Genomic DNA, 23,084 nt, shown 5'->3' with positions numbered 1-23,084 from the left:
GTGAGTGTGTGTGGGTGTGTGCTTGAGTGAGTGGGTGAGTGAGTGGGTAGGTGTGTGTGTGTGTGAGTGAGTGGGTGTGTGTGTGAGTGTGAGTGGGGATGTGTGTGTGAGTGTGAGTGGGGATGTGTGTGTGAGTGTGAGTGGGGATGTGTGTGTGAGTGTGAGCGGGGATGTGTGTGTGAGTGTGAGCAGGTGTGTGTGTGTGTGTGAGCGTGTGTGGGTGAGCGGGTGTGTGAGAGCCGGTCTGTGTGAGAGCCGAGAGCCGGTCTGTGTGAGAGCCGGTCTGTGTGAGAGCCGGTCTGTGTGAGAGCCGGTCTGTGTGAGAGCCGGTCTGTGTGAGAGCCGGTCTGTGTGAGAGCCGGTCTGTGTGAGAGCCGGTCTGTGTGAGAGCCGGTCTGTGTGAGAGCCGGTCTGTGTGAGCGTTGCTATGCATTTTGGGCATTTCCATACTTAAAATGAGAACCATGGACTTTGAACTTGGCAGAAGACTCTTAACAGTCACTAATCTTTAGATCGTGCTCCAATAGATAAATGATTAATTCACCTTCATTAGCATTTCCTATAGTTTTTCAACGTGGAATAGGGGAGGAAGCACACTTGCTTTGCCAAGTCCAAGAAGTTAGGATCATTGGTACTGAAGTGGAGCCTGAACTGCGGCACCTGCTATGTTTGTATTTGTAAGTTCTTCGGGTTGAGGTTTAATTTCTGTGAAATCGGCACCGGGGCCAGCATCAAACCTCATTTTTTCCCAGTATTGCTAAAAACATCTACCCAACTGGATTACTTTCATCTGGTTAATTATAAAGTGCTACCTCGTTAGGTAAATGTCTTGTGCATATTCTACACTGAAGAAGTGTAAAGGACCACAGGGTGCGCAAGTAATTTCGGTCATATAGTGTCTTCATCGACAAACCTGTGATGATGTGAATCCTCATCAAGAGACGACGAGACTACAAAGAGGTGAATCTCCACAAAACAGGGCTACTTCCCCTTAACTAAATGATTTAAGTGCTTCTTTGTTTGGTGGCGATTGTCCTCGTATTCCTTTGCATCAATAACCGGTCACCAAAATCGGTGGGGATGCGATCAAGGGCCTTTTGATAAACTGTCCATCAAAGTGGGAAAAGGCAGGTAGACCTTGGCATACTAAGCAAAACCAAAAGGGATGATGGACGGAGTGTTGAACATTGCAAGTACTCATCCCCAGTCAACTGATCTGGGTTTAATCCATCATCATTCTTTAGCTCACTCTGCCACCACAGTTCAGACAAGGCTATATGCAAATCAGTCTGACCCTGTGCCTCATGGCAACAGTCCAGCCCAAACTGCCAAGCCATATAGTCCCTGGATCGGAAACAAGCATCCTGGGACTGGTTTCGGGGTCACATCCCTCATCATCCAGGCTAGCTTGAATCCAGTGGCAAAGTGAGCAAGGGACCCAAGTCTGGGCATACCCTGCCAACTTAGGGCGAACAAAACAAAAGCATACTGCCAGGAAAACATGGCATGGCCAAACGGGCTGAGCTTGCCGATGGATTTAGGCATTCGCGTACTCAGGGTCTTTAAAAGGAAGAATCATGGACTCTGATCTCACCAGGAGAGACGAGAAAGAAATCACTCCTCAGTCACCCCAGATCAGATTGCACTCCAATAGCTCAACGATCCAGTCACATGCACTAAGGATTTCAGATTGATTTTCAACATGGAATACGAGAGGAAACATTGGCTTTGCCTTTCAAAAGCCCAAGAGGTTACGTTTTTTTGGAAAACAAAGGGAGGGGACCCCCCCCATGCCTATTTCGGCCCCAAGGACCCCATCCCCTGGGGCTTGGCCATAATCCAATGGGGGAGGGGGGGGGGGGGGGTACATAGCAAGAGCAGGCCTTGGTGGGTGGCGGTCCCCCTGCTTTACAATGCAAGGGCCGGCACAGGGACGGTGGTGGTCCCTGGGGTAGTATATGGTTTGGGAGGGGTGCCACGCCGTTCCCCCCTCCATTATTGCATACATGGCCGCTCAGAGGTGGTAGTCCCTGGGGCCCAGAGGAGCAATGTGTGTGTGTGTGTGTGTGTGTGGGGGGGGGGGGGGTGGGTGGGGTGGGGGGGGGGTCCATCTAGCCCCCTCTTTTTAACTTATAAAGCCCCAGAAAAGGGGTTGTCCCCGGGCCTGTTGGAGCCACAGGAGGAGGGCTGCTGCTCCTCCACTTTAAATAAGACTTAGCTAGCACCTGGGAGATGGCGGTCCCCAGGGGCAAGTTTGGATATGGGGAGGCCTTGTGCGTCCCCCGCACCAGGAGCAAATCAACAAAGAAATGCAGGAGCCCACTCTTCTGTTTTTTTTTTTTATCTATGATGCGGATCCACAACTCTGATTTTGCAGGAATTCTTTTTTAAACAAAACTTCTTTCCGTCATGTTGTTGTTTCACCCGGACCCTAGGACCAGAGCTAGGGGTCAGAGTACACCCAGTTTGCTCCCTTTTCTTTTTCAAATATATTTTTATTACTTTTACAACAAAAAAAAGAAAAAACATAGGGCATACCAAAATCATACAATACAGCTGTATCAAATAGCGAGTAAGACATGGAAAGCAAGAATGCAACTGACAAGCACGCAAACAATGTAAAGGGACCGGAGCCTCCAACACCTCAATAAAACAAGCATTTACAAAGCAATGGTTTCGCCTTTGGAAAAGTTAGAGCTATTGGCATTGTAAATGACAAAATTTGTATTTATGTATTCGTTTTGAAAACAGATAAATAAATGGTATTGTCATCTACATTGCCATTAGCAGTATGTGTTTATGGGCCCAGGTGAGTATGGTAAAATCCCGAGCAGGTGAGCCTGCGCTCTATCAGGCCAAATCAGTGGGGGCAGCGCAGCTTTTCTACAAACTAACAGTGACAAAGGGGCACTAGGAGTGGCAAGGATGAGCCAGTCAGACGATGCTTCAGAGCAGGCTGTTACAGGTAGCGGAGGCCGGTGAATGGTGCACAGCGGTGAAGGATGACTGGCCCTGGGAGGAAGGGCGGGTTAGCAGGTGAGGCATGGCCCAGTGTCAGCGTGCGCCTTGGAGGCTGGATTCCACAGCACTAAGGAGAGAAAGATGTGGCACACCTCATGGCATCCCTTTACATGTGTTATGGAGTAAGTGCCGGACTGGCCGTAGTGGCAGGGAGCCTTTTCCTGGTAGGCCCGAAGGGTGGGGGCGGTTTTTGTGCGGTGAGGACAGTTTTTAGGTCTCGTGGCGTAACAGCGCGTCAGCGCCGTGTCCGCGAGATCTTTTGTTACTGACTGTGCTTCCCAGGAGACAGCACCTGGCCGCGCGCATCTCGCAAAAGGCGATCGGCGCAGGCCACGCGCGCGCGAACGCGCTCGCCGTGGCTGTCTCCTGGGAAGCGCAAACATACACAGGCACACCTCCCCCTGCACGCATGCGCACACACATACACAAGCACACATACACGCACGGAGAGACATCCCCCCCCACCCCTCCGCCGTCGCACACACAGACACACGCACACGCACACGCACACATACAGGCATCCCCCCCTTCCCCGCTCACCGGCACTCCGGACTTGTGCAGCCTCCGACCGCGGGGCTCTCCCTCGGGCATGGGAGCCCCGCGTCACCACTGCTCCTCCAGGCACTCCGTGGGCGCGGGCTTCACAAAACGGAAGTTCCGCCCCCACCATAGGTTTCGTTTTTAGGAGTGCACGCGCAGTAGCGTCCTCCTCCGTGTCAGCAGCAGACCTCATTTCAGCACTCCAGCCCACAGCAACAGGAAACCACGGACCTACTGCCCCTTCGGAAATACAAATATACTGAAAACTCAAACGTTATGACTGATTCTGATCTCCAGTCAACAGAATCGAACCGCTAGCACGCCCAGAAGGAATGCCCGGCCTAAAGATGCTCTCCGCTCTCTTTTGTAACACTTATAAAACGATTTCTTATTATTTACGAAGGACCAGCAATGTTGATCAGAGCTACACTCATTCTATAATGGAGGTCATTCACGTTTTCATTGACCAATGCCCAGTTCGTCCAATTCTACCCCAATGAAATCTGCCACCCCCAGTATGTTCAGCGATATCATGCAGATAAAAGCGGTATAGTCTGGCAGGTGAATGCTGTGCTAAGCTGCAGCCTGTAAAATTGTCGCTTTATGTGCGCTGCAGACAGCATCATTACTTGGGAGAGTGCAGCTTTTACAAACCATGCATCCAACCTGCATTGTGGGAGCTAGCTCTGCTGCAGACTTTACAGCACCTTCCACTATCAGGTAGTAAGTGCAACAACAGGTCCAAACTTTCAAGGTATTGCATCCGGGGTGCACAATGGGGACAGGGAACTTTGGGACACTACCTCGGAACTGCACTTTTCACTGGGCTCTAGTTTACTGATGAACAAGAATGTATACAATTCACAGGGTTAGGGAGGGACAACGGGGTGGGATAGGTTGTGAGTGGTGGGAGTTTGGGGCGGGGACGGGGTGGGGGGTAGTTTCTAATATATATGATTTGCAATGATTCTAGATCGGAGTCAGATCCTGCAATATACAATGTATCCAAATGCTTGGTGGTTTCTCCTGATTGTGGGGTGCCACATTGATTGCCTTGCTTGATTTATTCAATAAAATTTGTTGTGAAAAAAAAAGAATGTATACAATTACTAGATGCACATCTTATGTACTGATTAGTGTGTAAAGCTTACTTAGTAAATATCTAATTTATTTTTCCTCGTAGGTGTTGTACTAAATTATCGTTATTTTCCCACTGCAGGAAGCAGTATTAAATGCAGTTCATAGGGGTTTCTATCATTTCATGATTTACTTGTGTTATTTGTCGTGCGAGAACCAGGTGAGAGACATTGTTTCAGCAGTCCCTGGGCTGCTGAACAGGTGCCCTATCCTCGCATTTTCAGGTTGTGTGTCTTTCCTCGGGTGGGAATATTTAGTAAACCTATTTCATCTAGGGATACTTTGTGACACAGCTCAAACAACCAAACTGGGGGAGCAAAGCCCTCACTAGAGGACCCGCCCCAGGGAGGAATAGTCATTGGGGTGTTCTGTTAACTGACAGGTCATTTACTGCTTGGATATTGCACCAATCCCTGGCTGCGCTTCGCAGAATAAATAACTGCGGTACTGTCAAGAAATATAAGGCGCCTGGCTGTCTTAGAGTCCAATTATTTTACTCCAAGACAGAAAGCTATCTGCTTTCATTCCTTGTTTAGGTCTGGTGCGAGCATTGGAAAATAAGACACCATTGTACACTGGAACATGAGACGGTGACCGCTAGGACAGGAGTCGCATGCAGTACACTGGGACATTGGAAACGGACAGAATGGAGATGAGACACTGACATGTTCAATTAGGGAGACACTTATGTGCATTAGGATGGCAAGGCATTGAGTCAAGTGGCCGACATTCACTTACACTTAGGCACGGAAGACTGACTACACTCTAGGAGAGGAGACAGCACACTATAGGGAGACAGCACACTATAGGGAGACAGCACACTATAGGGAGACAGCACACTATAGGGAGACAGCACACTACAGGGAGACAGCACACTACAGGGAGACAGCACACTACAGGGAGACAGCACACTACAGGGAGACAGCACACTACAGGGAGACAGCACACTACAGGGAGACAGCACACTACAGGGAGACAGCACACTACAGGGAGACAGCACACTACAGGGAGACAGCACACTACAGGGAGACAGCACACTACAGGGAGACAGCACACTACAGGGAGACAGCACACTACAGGGAGACAGCACACTACAGGGAGACAGCACACTACAGGGAGACAGCACACTACAGGGAGACAGCACACTACAGGGAGACAGCACACTACAGGGAGACAGCACACTACAGGGAGACAGCACACTACAGGGAGACAGCACACTACAGGGAGACAGCACACTACAGGGAGACAGCACACTACAGGGAGACAGCACACTACAGGGAGACAGCACACTACAGGGAGACAGCACACTACAGGGAGACAGCACACTACAGGGAGACAGCACACTACAGGGAGACAGCACACTACAGGGAGACAGCACACTACAGGGAGACAGCACACTACAGGGAGACAGCACACTACAGGGAGACAGCACACTACAGGGAGACAGCACACTAGAGACAGCACACTAGAGACAGCACACTAGAGACAGCACACTACAGGGAGACAGCACACTAGAGACAGCACACTACAGGGAGACAGCACACTACAGGGAGACAGCACACTAGAGACAGCACACTAGAGACAGCACACTAGAGACAGCACACTAGAGACAGCACACTAGAGACAGCACACTAGAGACAGCACACTAGAGACAGCACACTAGAGACAGCACACTAGAGACAGCACACTACAGGGAGACAGCACACTACAGGGAGACAGCACACTACAGGGAGTCGGGAGACAGCACACTATAGGAGACCCTGCTGTGACTATTTCATGCTTTTTGTCCTAAAGAGCTGAAACTGGGCAATGAGACACTGACAGTGCAATGACGGGTATCAAGGACAGCACTGTCTGAAGGAGACACTGTCACAGGGCGTTTAACAGGCTTGAGCACAGAACAGTGTGACAAAGTATTAACAGGCAACACTGAAATTGTACTGGGGCAGGAAGAGATAGGCTCATTCAGAGACCGTAGATAGCGACACAGGAGACGCTAACGGACACTCGTGTTGATATACCGACATGCTCTGGCAGACGCAAAGACACCCTGATATACGTACAGGGAGGATGGAACAGGGGCACAGTGACCGCGCACGGTAATGGGTCCGCCATCACAGCATGCTCTAGAGTCGGAAAACACTAACTCGCATAAGCAACAGCTAACCATTCACAAACAATGTTTATATACCAATTCCAAATTAAAGAAAAAAAAATTATGCAAAGCATTGTCATTTACAATGCCAGTAACTCAAACTTTAATGCTGCGAGACCTATTGCATTGCAAATGCCTGTTGTTACTGGGGGCAGTTTTTGAAGCATTGCTGCAATAATCGGCCTCCAGGAACAAAAGCAGCAGCAGCGCTTCTCTCACTAGCTCGACCCCCCGGTTCTAAGGAAGGCATACCTGATGGAAGGAAGGCCATAAAGTGGTAGAGTGTGGATGCAGTGGATAAGAATGAAAGTGAAAAGAGGACGTGCTGGGACCGTGTCACTGGTACTGCAATTCCCGCTTGATAACATTTAGAAAACCCACATTAATGTTATTCATATACTAGAAGGGCTGGAACAGTGTCAATGACACAGCAAGTAGTGGTTTACGTGCAGCACACTGGTACATTTCAAATTTAGAACATTTGCAGAAAAGCTAACCGTATCAAAAAGTATGTGTATAACACTACACTAGATTAGTGAATGTGGCGAAACTCCGATGCTGTTGCCTAAGCAAGTTTTGTGCGTTAACCAAACACGAACACACCATATAATCAAACATAACTAAAAAAGAAAAACAATAAAGCACCCTTTTAAACAGAACATAAAAATCTTTTTTGAGGCAATTTAGAGAACCCATATTGTGACATACATACTGGAAGGGCTGGGACGGTGTCAATGGCACAGCAAGTTGTGCTTTACATGTAGCACATTGGCACTGGCCCACTTCAGTTATATCAAATTTGTCAAAAAGCTAACAGTATCAGAAGAACGAGTAGATTAAAAACTTGTAACAGTTCATGAGATTAGTGAATGTGTACAAACACAGATCCTGTTGCCTAATAACTTTTTGTGCACAAGCCAAACACGCACACACAGTGGCAGGCACGTTATCCTTAACGTTCAGTTTTTTTTGGCACAGTAAAAGGCGAAAAATATAGTGCCTTATTGTAAAATTTAGAAATCCATTATTATAGCATTTGAAACACTGGAAGGGCTGAGACCCTCTCAATAGTACTGCAAGCCCGCTTGAGAAAATGTATCGACACTCACTTTAATACACCGTATATACTGGAAGGGCTGGGACAGTGTCAATTGCACAGCAAGCACACTACACTGGCCCATTTCATTTTTAAACCATTTATTGAAAATCCAACAGTTTCAAAAGAACGCGTAGATTAAAAGAACTTGTTTTAACACTACACAGAATTAGTGAATGTGGCAAAACAAAAGATCCTGTTGGCTAAGAACTTTTTGGGAGAACCCTTATTAATGCAACGTATATAATGGAAGGGCTGGGACAACAGCAAGGGATTAGTCAATGCACCTGTACACAGATCATGTTATAGCACACTGCTACAGGGCCATTTCAAGTTAATAGCATTTGCCGAACAGCTAACAGGCATGGACAGCAGGAGGGGGGGAGACAAAGGCACGGATAGCGGGAGGGGGGCGGGAAAGGCACGGACAGCGGGAGGGGGGGGCGTGAAAGGCACGGACAGTGGGAGGGGGGGGCGTGAAAGGCACGGACAGCGGGAGGGGGGCGGGAATGGCACGGACAGCGGGAGGGGGGCGGGAATGGCACGGACAGCGGGAGGGGGGCGGAATAGGCACGGACAGCGGGAGGGGGGCGGGAAAGGCACGGACAGCGGAATGGGGGCGGGAAAGGCACGGACAGCGGGATGGGGGCGGGAAAGGCACGGACAGCGGGATGGGGGGGCGGGAAAGGCACGGACAGTGGGAGGGGGTGCAGGACAGGCACGGACAGCGGGAGGGGGTTGCAGGAAAGGCACGGACAGCGGGATGGGGGGCGGGAAAGGCACGGACAGCGGGAGGGGGGGCGGGAAAGGCACGGACAGCGGGAGGGGGGTGCAGGAAAGGCACGGACAGCGGGAGGGGGGTGCAGGAAAGGCACGGACAGCGGGAGGGGGGTGCAGGAAAGGCACGGACAGCGGGAGGGGGGTGCAGGAAAGGCACGGACAGCGGGAGGGGGGTGCAGGAAAGGCACGGACAGCGGGAGGGGGGTGCAGGAAAGGCACGGACAGCGGGAGGGGGGGGGAGGGAAAGGCACGGACAGCGGGAGGGGGGGGAGGGAAAGGCATGGACAGCGGGGGGGCGGGAAAGGCACGGACAGCGGGAGGGGGGGCGGGAAAGGCACGGACAACAAACGGGATACTCCTTTTTTGTGTGCAGGGTGGTTCCTAGCATCACACAACGGAACATGAAAAAACTCTCACTTCAGTCGTGTGAGTAGCTTGAAGGCTGAGGATCTTGCTGGGTCCTGAATTGTACAAATACAAGCTCAATGCTTCCACACATTCTTCAGCAAAAATGCATCATTGGTCATTGATTGGTAGTTGGATGAACTTTTGTACAGATTGAATTCAGACTTGTTTGCTTCATTAAGAGGTCATTCATATATGTTAGGTGGCTAATACCGATTGTGTACAGGCCCGACTCTTCAGGTGTAGGAGCCGGTTGCAAACCTCTTTTAGAACTGTCTTGGTAAATCTCCATCACCCAGCAAGCTGCAGTTTTTATTCCATCTATTCTGCTTTCGACTGTCTGAGCCGGGTCTTCCAGTGAATCTTTCTGTTCTTGTGAATAGTGTGATCTGCGTAGACCAGCACTGCCTCGACCTCTTCCTAAGTCGTGTCTCAGACATGTAAGATCTGATGCTGTTCTATTGTGATCAGAGCCATTGGAGAGGTCTCAATATCTTTCGATGGGATGGGTGGTGGGAAGAGTCCGGAAGGAAGACTGAAAGACAACGGAGTATCCCTCTTGAAAGAAACTTTACAGAAGTTGCCGTTTTAATGATTCACAAAAAACTAACCTGGCCGTGGTTGTGGGTAGGCTGAGAGTTAGGCCCCATCCTGACTATCATGGAAAGGGGCGCCTTTCAGAGCCCTCGATGAAGAGTGAGGGTCCTAGAAGCTCTATCCATTCTTGACACGGGTTAAACCAAGCGCTAATCGGGTATTTCAAGAGTTGGAATAATTGGGCATTGCGTTGGCTACTGATTACTGGTAGCAGTGTCTTGGAGAAGAGTTTTTGCATGCTAATTCCATTCTTCCGCTGCGACTTTTCTTCGGCAAAGCCTTTTGTGAGTTGCTCAGTCGGTATCTTTAAACCCCTGGATATTTTTCTTTCACAGCTGTAAGGCTCTTTACATACAAACATCGGGGGTCTTGCTAAAGATTATTTTTCGTTTCTTGCTTCGTCAATCTAATTTTCTCCTTCGCAACTCCGTGACATCCTGTTGGAATGCTTTTGTGAAAGCTCCAAATATTTGAATCTCCACACAACAGTTAATAATGCTCTGTACCCGTAACCATTTGTAGTTTGTTTTTAAGTTGCACTTTTGCTTTTCTCCGTGTCTTTACAAGCGGGAAAGGCACGGACAGCGGGAGGGGGTGCAGGAAAGGCATGGACAGCGGGAGGGGGCGGGAAAAGCACGGACAGCGGGAGGGGGGGCGGGAAAGGCACGGACAGCGGGAGGGGGGTGCGGGAACGGGCACACGGACAGCGGAAGGGGGCGGCGGGAACGGCCACAATCAAAAGCACTCACCTGGACCTGGACTTCCTCCGGCGGCGGTCGGCCGCGGGATGACCAAAAGAAACTTGGACGACCAAAAAAATAAAGCCCGCCCACCGCCGCACTGACGTCCTAAAAGGGATCGCAAGGGGGCGGGATGAGTAAAAATTGCGGGAACGCCCACGAATCTGCTCCGGCAATGACGGACAGATCGCTCTTCCAATGGCTAGCCTCCATTTATGGAGCTAGCCAATGGAAGAGAAGGCGGGACCAAAGCCAGTACTGTTCTAACATTAGATTTCGCCTGCGCGAACGCCAGGCGAAACCTAAAAAGGACACTAATTCCAGTCACCCGCACTCACCACCTGTGACGTGGTCCTCATAACTTTTGCCCAATAAGGAGCCACTAAAGGACAGTCCCAAATAATGTGATAAAAGGAACCCTCCTCCCCACATCCCCTTAAACAAAATTTATGCGTGGCCCTACCAATCGCGTATAAAGTGGTCCTAGTATAATAGACTCGGTGCACTATCTTCAATTGTACGAGCCGAAGTCTGGACGGTATAGCCACTTCTCTAGGTGAAGAGAGCGCTGTCTGCCAGTCTGCTTCATCAAGCTCTCCCACCTCACTAGCCCACGAGTCCCTAGGTTTCAGGGTAGGGTCAGGTAAATTATTAATGAGTTTGCGATATACAAAGGACGTCGCTTTTTTGGGCATGTGTTCCATGAGGAGCCTGTCTTCCAGCGGAGTGGACTCGGGCACCGCGTCGCCCGGGACTACGATCGAGCCTAGGGCGTGACGCACATGCAAATAGCGAAAACGCTCCGTTGGAGCCAAGTCATATTGTGCCTGAAGTTGTTCAAATGTCAGAATGGTGCCCTGTTTCCATAAATCACCGACAGTCGAGATCCCTATCAGGTCCCACACCTCAAAGCCTTTAGTGTGCCTCAGGCTGCCCAGCTTCCGAGACAGCCAAAGTGGCGTCATGAGAGTAAATTTGTCCGGACATTTCAAACGGGCGTGAGCGACATACCACAACTTGACTATATGTGCCGTTGGGCCGATCAGGGTTGAGGCGACTCTTTTGTCATACAGTGCGCCTAGCACACCTCCCCACCCAGGTCGTATCTATCAGCCTTGAATGCTGGTTCTTCCTGAGGGGCATGTAGCCAATGATTTATAATCTTCAGCTGGGCTGCCCAATAGTATAATTGAATATCCGGGAGGGCGATCCCCCCGTCGTACCAGCTTCTGACCAGTTTCTGACGCGATATACGGGCCTGTTTATTGCCCCAGAGAAGGAAGAGAGCAGTGCCTCTATGGACTTGAAGTACTTCGGGGCGATGAGATAAAAGGTATTTTCAAGAACATACAGCAACCTGGGCAGAGTAATCATTTTATACAGAGCCGCTTTACCCAGGAGAGTCAAAGGCAGAGAACACCAATGTTTAACATCAGCCCGAAATCGAACGAGAGGGGGTTCCAAATTAAAACGATAAAACGCATCGTAATCAGGTGTGATCCAGATCCCTAAATACTTAAAGGGTTCCTCAGTAATCCTAAGGGGACAATCTGGGGGGAGCTGAGGCGGAGGACCCTTGAGAACAAACAAAACTGACTTGGACCAGTTAATATTGTATCTGGAGACCCGCCCGAAAATCTCAAAAATATTAAGCATTATAATGGAGCGTCGTGGGAGGGTCAAATAGAGAAGAATATCGTCCGCATACAACGATATGCGGTCCTCCCACGTGGCCGTCCAATTAAGGCCCCTCACCATAGGTTCCCATCGGACCCAGGCAGCCAAGGGCTCCAACACCAAAGCGAAGAGCAAGGGGGGCAACGGGCATCCCGGACGCGTTCCACGGCTAAGTGGAAAGTTTCTGGAGATATGACCATTTGCCACTACGTGCGCTAGTGGCTCAGCATAGAGGAGTTTCACCCATGCACAAAATCTAGGTCCAAATCTAGGTCCAAAACCGAAGTGTCGGAGAACCGCGAACAAATATGGTCATTCCACCATATCAAAGGCCATACGCGCATCCACGGACAAAATAACTGCCGGCTCTGGGAGACTCGGCATCTGCGCCAAAACTGCATGAATCCGGCGCAAATTGAGAGCCGTGCTTCTGTTAGGCATAAACCCCGATTGGCCCGGGTGTATCAGTGCCTCGAGGTGAGGGGTCAATCTATTTGCTATCATTTTGGCCAAAATTTTTGCTTCAGCATTAAGTAAAGATATCGGACGATATGATGTACTCGGTAAACATCACTTACAACGAAACTTTTACAACGCACTACCATTACAACGCGGTCATTACAACACAAACCATTACAACGCATTGCGCTGGGGGGCGCTCTAGGATAGGGAATATATTTAATTTACTATCCAACACCTTCCCTACTATCTACGGGGACTGGAGTTGGAATAGTAAATTAAATAAATCACTATCCAGCGCCTAAAAGCACTATGCGTTGTAAAGGTTTGCGATGTAAAAACCGCGTTGTAAAGGCAGGCGTTGTAATAGCCTGTGTTGTAACGTCATACATCCGATGTACATTCATCCGGTGGTTTACCGGATGAATACCGGCTTGGGTATTGTAATTATCGTAGCTATTCGCTGATCCAAAGGTAGTTTACACTTTTCTAAAAACTTTCATGAAACATTGCATGTAGGTAAGGAACAGTCGCGTCCGCGACTCGTTTATACAACTCTATCGGGATCCCATTGGGACCCGAAGCTTTACCCGATTGCAATGAATGTAGTGCCTCCAAGACTTCGTCTGTTGTGAAGTCAGAGTCTAGAAGCTGAGCCTCCTCTTCCGACAAAGAGGGCATCCGTATATCTTTAATGTAAGTCTGAGCCTCTTCCGTTGTTATAAGTGACGTTGACGTATAGACCTGTTCGAAATGATCTGCTAAGGTATTAGTAATGTCTGATGGAGACGTGCCTATTCCACCAGACGGTGTACGGAGCTGTGCAATCGTCCTCTGTGCCTTTTCTTTCTTATCTAGCCATGCCAAGAGTTTGCCCGTCTTATCACCCTGTTCATAAATAGTATGTCTAGTGTTTCGTAAACGCAGCTTAACCCGAGTCGTTTGTAATTCAGTTACCTCGCATTGTTTGAGGCGTAAATTATCGGCCGTCTCTGCAGTAGGGTCACACTCGTGCAGGTTCTGGAGCGCCGTTAGTTCCACTTCCAGCTCCTCCAGGTCATTCAGCATCGCCCGTCTATACCCCGTAATGGAAGAGTTTGCCTACCCTCGTATCACTGTCTTATAGGCTTCCCACAGGACCCCAAGAGATTGTTCTGAGCCCAGGTTATCTTGAAAGTATTGCCTCGAGCCTACAGTTATAGCCTTCCTAATGGCGGGGATCTGTAAATAGCCGGGAGATATAGGAAATATGTGTTTGCGCACTTTCGTGTGACGGGCGTAGGTCAAACTGACCGGTAAATGATCAGAGATCCCCCTCGGTCGTATTTCTATAGAGGTCAGACAAGGGAGACTGTCCGCCGACACGAAAAAGTAGTCGATACGGGAGAGACTATTATGTGCCCCGGATTGAAAAGTGTAACCCCGGTCCCTGGGGTGTCTATATCTCCATCCATCTATTAGCCCCAGCGCATCCAAAAATCCACTCATCCGCGAGTCACTCGCCCCTGTCGATACTGCTCGGGTGACGGTCCAGAGCTCCGTCCATGACTGCATTAAAATCCCCCCCACAATAAGTTCACCTTCAGGAAGGTTCAGTAAAAATGCACTAAGAGCTGGAAGGGTTGCTGAATGGAGAGCAGGGGGAGCATACACTGACACTACATTAAAACGTTTCCCCTCCCACTGACACGTCATAGCAGCAAACCTCCCAAGGGAGTCCTCACACACCTGGTGGACAATTAAGGGAAAGCTTTTCCGCACCAAGATAGCGACCCCTCGGGAGCCTGTGGGGAATTCAGAGGGTGCTACCATTTTATACCCCCAGCGGTACAAAGCTCTGCAAGTCGACCCCACCAAATGTGTTTCTTGGAGCAGTGCTATAGCCGGTGCTGTACGTCTTAAGTATTGTAAAACCAATCCACGTTTAATCTCGTCTCCCAGCCCGTGTACGTTCCAAGTGACAACCATCAACGGCGGTACAGGAGTTAAAGAGGGGACATCAGCAGAGTTATCAGTGTGCATCAACTCCCGACCCTCCACTACCATCAATACAGTGCCTCAAATCACTCTCGTCCTCACACATCTCGCTCATCATTACAAATGGTTGCAGCCCAAAACCGAAACTAAAAACAAAACACGAACCCCCCCAACCTCCCCCACAATCCTGAACCTTACCGAATACCCGTCCCACAACTCTCGAGAACCATCCCACCCGTTAACACTGACCCCCCTCCCTGCTCCCCAGCCTGTGGATGTAGAACGACCCACCCCCCAAAATGGCAGAGTGCCTCTACCCCTCCCAACCATGCTTAAGCGCAAATGGGGGAAGATCTAGCCCCCCGTCCACTAGCGAAAAATATTGGCTACTATTCAACACAGCCCACTAAACCAGGAAACGCCCTGAAATCTTATCATAGCAGTCAATAAATCCAACATATTACACTCCATACATATCGTTAAAGTATCCCCCACCCAGCATTGTTCTGTAGTGACCAAATATACCACCGACCCCCCCCCCACAGTCTACTTGCACCCAGGTAGAGAGTCATGTCTCAACAGTTATTCCGGTATCCGCCTCATTCTTGTTCCTCCAAACCACTCGATTCCGGTGCAGGTTCCATGGTAGCTCCTTCTTCCGCTGCACTCCGGTCATCACCGTTCCGCCGTCTCGGTCTGTCACGACGAGTACCCCTCCTGCCCTCAACGGTGGTCCAACCCTCCAGCCACTCCCAGGCTGCGTCTGGTGAATCAAAGAACCAAGGTTTGCCATCCCATTCCACTCTCAGCTTGGCTGGGAAGAGCATCGCATAATTCAAGTCTTTGTTACGCAGCTCCCTCTTGACCGCCTGGAAGCTTCTCCTTTGCGCTTGGACTCTAGCCGTGAAGTCCGGGAAAAAGGATACCTCATAGTTGTCAATTTTGAGTGGAGGACCGGATCTAGAACACTGTAAAATGCTGTGTCTGAAGTTAAAAACCCTGGCGATAATTGGCCTCGGTTGGGCCCCTGGCTTGGGCCGGCCGCCTGGCACCCTATGTGCTCGCTCTATTGAAAAATAACTGGACAACGCCTTAGGTTTGAGATATTTCGTAATTAGCTCTTCCACATATAGGTCAGCCGCCGGTTCCTCCGTTTTTTCCGAGACACCTTAGATACTGATGTTATTTCGGCGGGCCCTCCCTTCATAATCATCCAGTTGCTGTGCCATTTCGACCTGGCGTTTCTCCATGTCCTCCATCTGCCGCTGTAGCACCGAAGTGTCGTCTCTCAGAGCCGTCGTCATGATCTTGAGCTCCTGCACTCTTTCGTTCCTCTGTTTTAAAGTCCGCCCTAAGCAGAGAGACTTCCACTGTGACTGAATCCATGGAGGTCCGCATTCCCCCGATGGCGGCCAAAACGTCATGGAGTGTCGGTTCCTTCTCATCTGGATGCGCATCCTCCGGAGCACCCTTATCTGACCTCGGTGAATCCCCTTTATCAACTCCCTTTGACCACGCAAACTTAGATAGTCTCCGCTGGGCATTACTTCTGGATCCTCTGCCCCCTGTCGCCATTGTGTAAGCTGTCAGTGGTCACTTCGATACCCCAGATGGACAGAGACAATAAACTGTCCAGGCTCTGCAATATCCTCCAATAACTTGAGTGGTCTGGGGGGAGGGTGGAGGAGCCGCCGAGTCGTGTCAAACAATAGGGGGCACCCCGGGGGGGAAGTCACACCAGTAAAGTAGTGCAAGCGGCAACCCAAGGCACCACCTACATGTCCCAATGTCTCACAGTTCAAGCGGGGGCCGGTGCAACGCACCCCGCGATTCCTAGTGTTTGAAGGGGGTATACCGCCGAAGGGAGGGCCCTCCCAGCTGGTCCCAGGGCCCCCCACCGAAGGACACTCAAGCGACACCACAGCACAGGCCGAAGGCAGCTCCCCCGTGCCGCCGCTATTCTCAAAGAACCGACTCCCAGTCTGCAGCGCTCCTCAGCAGTAGACCCCGAATCACTGGGGGTGTTGGACCTCAAGACGCGTCCCAAGCAGCACTCAGACACGTGGATGGAGGAGGTCAGGGTACCACAGTGCCAGGAATGGCGCCTATATCTTGCCCCCTGACGCCTCTCATGTAGGTCCGCACTGTCTCTCCCGGCGACCGCTCCGCTCCTTAAACAAAAGATTATCACAGTCCCCCAATGGGGAGGGGAGGGAGGGCACCCTTCCGTACCCCCCAAAGCCATAATCGCGGGGCGCCTCACCGTGACAGGGCCCTCGCGGAGGGGAGGTCGTCCAGAAACAGAAGGCCCAGAAGCCAGGGCCCGGATTACAGGGCACCCGGACCGGAGCCCTCATTCCGCAGCCGCCTCAACCAGAAGATAAAGCGGTCTCCCCCGCGGGTCAGGGCATCACAGCCACCTCCCCCTCTTCTTCAGCGGCAGCCGTGGGAAGGTCGCACCCACTTCTGATCAGGTTCCTGGGGGAGGGACTGCCAACAGTCCGAAGGCCCAAAAGCCGGGGCCTAGATTTACGAGCCCTGATCTGTTGACTGGGTAGGAGTGTTCTGATTAGCTCAGATACTCTGTCCATCACCACCCCCTTTTTGAAATTATTTTGGCCACCATGAGTGTGGAAGGGTATGCTCAGACATGAGTCCCTTGCTCACTGCACCATCAGGATTCAAGCAAGCCGGGCCGAAGACGGCTGTAATGCCAGAAACCAGTCCCGGAAGCTTGTTTCCTTTCCAGTGAAGAATTGGCTTGGTAGTTTGGTCTGCCCTGTTCCCATGATGCACTGGGCCAGGGACAGACTAATTTGCATATAGCCAGGTTCTGAACTGGGATGGTGCAGTGAGCTAAAAAACGGTGATGGATCAAGCCCTGATCTGTTGACTGGGTAGGAGTGTTCTGATTAGCTCAGATACTCTGTCCATCACCACCCCCTTTTTTATATTTACGAGCCGCCCCAGCCAGGGCTCCCGTCCTACACAAAACAGTTATCCGGGGAGAAAAAGCTCCCCCCAGCAGGGCGGGCACTTCTGTCGCCTCCTCCGCGCCCTCGCTCCCTCCGTCCGAGCCGCTCGGCGAGCGCCGCACAGTTTCAGGCACATCCACGGGGGTACCCTACATCCCGGCCACCGCCTCAGATCAGCGCCGCAATTTTAGTCGAGCCCGACCTCGAGGCTCACTCCACCGAATTTCGCCGCCGCAGCGGCAGGACGCTTTCCGCCGGTTCACCCCTGGGTGCGGGGACTTCAGGGCCGTCACCAGCACGATTCCGCTTGTTCGCAGGTAAGCTTTTAGGGCTGTGGCAGCATTATTTCGATATGGGTGCGGGAGAGCGAAATCAGGTCGCAGCCATCGTCTTCGGCTGCTGGCCACGCCCCTCCCTTTTCTTTTTTGGGGGATTTAGCTGAAGCAGAGTCCCAAGATGGCTGCCAACACTTCCTGCTTGAAGGGTTGGCATCCAACCATTCCAACAATATATTTTTTGCCCAAAGGGCATAAGACAATGATAAATCCTCCAGGAAGACCTATTTTGTCTTCATGCGATTCAGCATATGAAAATATTGCATCCTACATTGATCACTATCTGGCTCCAATGGTCGCAGATCTCAGTTCATATATTCAAGATACGGGAGACTTTCTTCGCATTCTTTCAACCACATCATGGAATCCAAAATATCTCCTGGTCACTATTGACGTAGTTTCCTTATATACATCTATTGAACACTCAGTTGGATTAAATGCCTGTGCATATTTTCTAAAACAGAGAAACATCAACGAACTAGAACATTCTGCCATGCTACTAACCATGATCCAAATGGGTCTGAATAACAACATCTTTTTCTTAAATCATGAGATTTACCATCAACTCTGCGGCTGTGCCATGGGCATGTCCTTCTCCTCCAACTATGCGAATCTCACAATGGGTTGGTGGGAGAAGGAAATAGCATGGGGCATTGAACATGGCGACATTTTGTACAAGATCGTACCATGGACAAGATACATAGATGATCTTTTCCTAATCTGGTGATTTCGAACTGCTCAGGAGAGGATTCTCAGAGAAGTAGCAAGTGTAGAGGCGTATTAGCGCGCTGTTTGTGCTTGCGTTTGAGGCATTTTAATTTTAGGTGCATTTTTAACCTGTAATATTGCACACTGCTTAGTGTTTCTTGCCCGCATACCTGCACGTTAAATTGTTCCCCCACCGCTATTTTGCGGATCTTTTTCCCCATACCATCGACTATCACCGCCATCTTGGGGATAGTTGGGACGTTTTGGTCTTTGGCCGCCATTTCGAGGGCAGCGTTCTAGCTGTCAGGAGGCTCATCACAACGTCTATTTAAGACGCTTTCTTCCCAGGCTGGTCCTGTATATGGTGATTTCGAACTGCTCAGGAGAGGATTCTCAGAGAAGTAGCAAGTGTAGAGGCGTATTAGCGCGCTGTTTGTGCTTGCGTTTGAGGCATTTTAATTTTAGGTGCATTTTTAGCCTGTAATATTGCACACTGCTTAGTGTTTCTTGCCCGCTTACCTGCACGTTAAATTGTTCCCCCACCGCTATTTTGCGGATCTTTTTCCCCATACCATCGACTATCACCGCCATCTTGGGGATAGTTGGGACGTTTTGGTCTTTGGCCGCCATTTCGAGGGCAGCGTTCTAGCTGTCAGGAGGCTCATCACGACGTCTATTTAAACCAGCCGTATGCGAGCGCGCAGCATGCACGTCGTGGGCGCGCCGGAGGCTCGCCAGAGGCGAGCCCATCTACGCCCATCCACGACCAGACGGGACCAGGGGCCGTAACCCCTGGCCATTGTATTAGGTACAGCAAAGCCGTCTTAATACAGCTACAGCATGCTGGGGCCCTACCCACTCAGGAATGCATAACGCTACTACAACAAGAGGGTCTGTACAAAACCATACGATTGAAGGAGGAGAGGAAAAATGGCCGGACTGATACCATCTTGAGGTACGGCTTATTAAATACCCGCTCCCTGCAAAAGCACAATTTAGAAATATTTTCACTACTACAGGGTGATGGCCTCGATATTTTGGGAATCACGGAAACGTGGCTCGAAGATGTCTCTAACCCAGACTTGGTGGCCTCTCTTCCCCCGAATTATAGGGCTATCTGCCTCAACCGCCCGGGCACCAAGAGAGGAGGGGGGGTTGCGCTTTTTCACAACGGTCACTGGCGGACAGAAAGGGTGTGTGCAGAAAACTGTGGAGGAGCAGAGGTACTGGGAGTGAAATTTGAGATAGGTACCACCTGTTGGGTTATCTTACTGGTATATCGTCCTCCGTGGGCTAAACCAACTTTTTTGGATTCTTTTATGGAAATTGCTTATGATTTTAGATCCCGATATGAAAATCTGCTGATTATGGGAGATTTTAATTTTCACTGGGAGCTCTCCCCAAAAGAAGGGCAAGCTCTTTATTTAGAAGAGGCCCTTGGGGCCATAGGGAGGACTCAGTTGGTAATTGGCCCTACCCATGTCAAAGGTCATACCTTGGACCTGGTCTGGACCACTGATTCTATTTCAGGTCAGCTCACCACTGCACCGTGTGTCTGGTCAGACCATTTTTTAATTACCCGCCAGAAGAAGCTTGGTAAGGGGGTATACAGGCAGAAAATGAAGTGGAAAACTGTTAGGAGATGGAATCATATAAATAAGGAAGATCTGATTGGACACCTAGTGAACTCCACAGCCTTAAATATGGCCAACGAGAACGTCGAGGCTGGTAGCCAAAAGCTCTTCGATAAACTGAAGAGAGCCATTGACGTGGTCGCCCCAGTAGAGAGGGTGAAATGGGTGGACAGAGGACCGGGGGCACCTTGGTTCGATGAGACCTTAAGAGCCAAGAAACAGGCCCTTCGGAGATTAGAAAGAGCGTGGAGAAGGGATTATAGCACGGCGGCACATAACCGTTATGCACAGTAATTAGTGCTGTATAAGAAGGCCATCCTGTCTCGCAAAGCAGCTTTCTTTGAGACAAGAATAGCGACAGCGCGTGTCCCTCAGAAAGAAATCTTCAAAGTACTTAATGAGCTGAAAAATGTTAAAGAACAGAAACCGGAGTTCTCCCAGGAAGACTGTCAGAACTTCCAGGATTTCTTTACAAGTAAAATTGAGGATCTTCAGGGTGAAATAGCCCGGACCCCAATTTTTGACTGTCCATCTTGTACTCTGCCAATTACCCATGATGTACACCAATCTCTTGACACTTTCCCCTTGATTACTAAGGAGAGGTTTCCCAGTTTGGTGGAGAGAGTAAACTCAGGCTCTCAGGCAGATCCATGCCCCCCTAGTGTTTTTAAGGTCGCTATTTTGGGTTGTGAAGGAGATGTTCTTACTCTCCTAAATAAGTCACTGGAAATGGGACAGGTCCCGACGTCTTTTAAAGAAGCTCGGCTGATTCCGCTCCTAAAAAAGCCAGGGGCAGATGCTAAAAATTTTAAGAATTACAGGCCCCTCTCCCAACTACCCTTTTTAGCTAAAGTAATTGAGCAGCATGCTCTGATACATCTGTCGCAACACCTGGAGACCTGCGACCTACTAGAGCAAAATCAAGCTGGCTTCCGTAAACATCACAGTACTGAGCTGGTGATGGTGTCCATTCTGGATGAACTACGATGCAGAGCTGACAAGAAGATCCCCGGGGCCCTGGTGCTCTTAGATCTCTCAGCCGCGTTTGATACGGTGTGTCACAATCTACTGTTGAAACGCCTGAGAGATCTGGGCCACGGGGGAACCGTGTTAGGCTTGCTAACCTCTTTTCTGCAGGGAAGATCGCAGAGGGTCCAGTTGTCAGACTTGGTCTCCACGGCAGCAGCCATAACCTGTGGGGTTCCGCAGGGGTCAGCCCTCTCACCGCTCCTTTTTAATATATACCTCCAGCCACTGATTTGTGCTCTCAACCACATGGACTGTCAAGTCTATAATTACGCCGACGACACCCAGATTATCATACAAATTGAGGATACATCTGGAGCCCAGGATAGATTGCATAACATCTTAAAGTTCACAAGCAACTGGATGTCCACCAACTCCTTAAAAATCAACCCAGAGAAGACCGAGGTGTTGCCCATTACCAGCTCGGGTAACCCTTGGAACGATCGTCTCTGGCCAAAGGAGTTGGGCAGGACTCCGGTACCAGCTGCGGTGGTGAAAAGCCTGGGCAACCACATTGATGGGAATCTGTCAATGAAAAATCAGGTGTCGTCGGTGGTGGGTACATGCGTTGGCCTCCTTAGGCAGCTGCGCAAAATCTCGCAGATGTTGTCCTTTTCTACATTGAGAACCGTGGTGTCTGCAACAATTTTAGGTTGTCTCGACTACGGAAACTCCCTCTATGTAGGTCTTCCCCAGCAACAACTTTCAAGACTACAAATCGTGATGAACGATGCAGCGAGACTGATTTTTGGAAAGTCTAGAAGAGCACATGCCTCTCCTCTCCTATGCCAATTACATTGGCTCCCAATTAGGCAGAGGATTCTATTCAAGGGCATGTGCATTGCGCATAAGGCAGTCTATGGCAATGCCCCCAGATACATTAAAGATAGGCTGATACACTATCTCCCAAAAAGAACGCTGCGCTCATCCGAGGAGTCACTTTTGGTCTGTCCTCGTTATCGCATGACTACCTATGGTGGACGTGCTTTTTCAACCACTGTACCGGCAGCCTGGAATAAATTACCTCTCTGTCTGCGGAAAGAACCAAACTTACTGTCTTTTAGGCGCAAGCTAAAAACGACCCTCTTCCGAGAAGCTTGGGGCTTGGTATGATCTGGGTGACTTTCCCTCTGCATTGATCAGTTTTACACTATAAGCGCTTAGAGACCTATTGGTGATAATTGCGCTATATAAGTTGAATAAATAAATAAAATAATCTGGAACGGATCCAAGGAAGAGTTTATCAAATACTTTGATCAATTAAACCATAACAACATCGGATTATCCTTTAATTACAAGATTAGTCGCAAAAAAATTGATTTTCTAGACGTATGTGTATACATAGATCAAGATCAAATACAAACCACACTATACAGGAAGAAAACAGCGACAAACAGCATCCTACACGCTGAAAGCTTTCATCCCCAGTCAATAATTCGAAGCATCCCCTATGGGGAATTTGTAAGGATGAAACGTAACTGTTCAGAAGACAAAAATGCCCAAAAGGAAATTGCAGAAAGTGTTAAAAGATTGAGAGGAAGAGGTTACAGAGAACGAGATCTGCAAAAATGTATTAACAAGATTGATAATCGATCACGGACAGACATTTTAATCAAAAAAACAAAAAAGCCAAAAGGAGATGAACAAACCCAACAAATTCCAAGACTGATTCTATCATACAGTAAAGAGTCTCACAAAATACGTCAAACTGTACAAAAATATTGGCCTATCCTACAACAAGATCCAGACATGGCAAAATTTGTAGGTCGAAACCCCCAGATAACATTCAGGAAAGCACCATCAATTAAAGACACACTAATCC

The 23,084-nt window shown here is 49.7% G+C and overlaps 1 protein-coding gene across 10 annotated transcripts in view; it reads right to left on the bottom strand.

Moving 5' to 3' along the window:
- UPF2 (UPF2 regulator of nonsense mediated mRNA decay) overlaps positions 1 to 23,084 on the bottom strand; it is a 1,696,571-nt gene that overhangs the window by 1,648,827 nt on the left and 24,660 nt on the right. The window lies entirely within an intron of this gene.

Source organism: Lissotriton helveticus, chromosome 1_1, assembly GCF_964261635.1.
Source record: "Lissotriton helveticus chromosome 1_1, aLisHel1.1, whole genome shotgun sequence".
NCBI classification, from domain to species: Eukaryota; Metazoa; Chordata; class Amphibia; order Caudata; family Salamandridae; genus Lissotriton; species Lissotriton helveticus.
The sequence above is the reverse complement of the archived record's forward strand: the minus strand, read 5'-3'. Positions and strand labels throughout refer to the sequence as shown.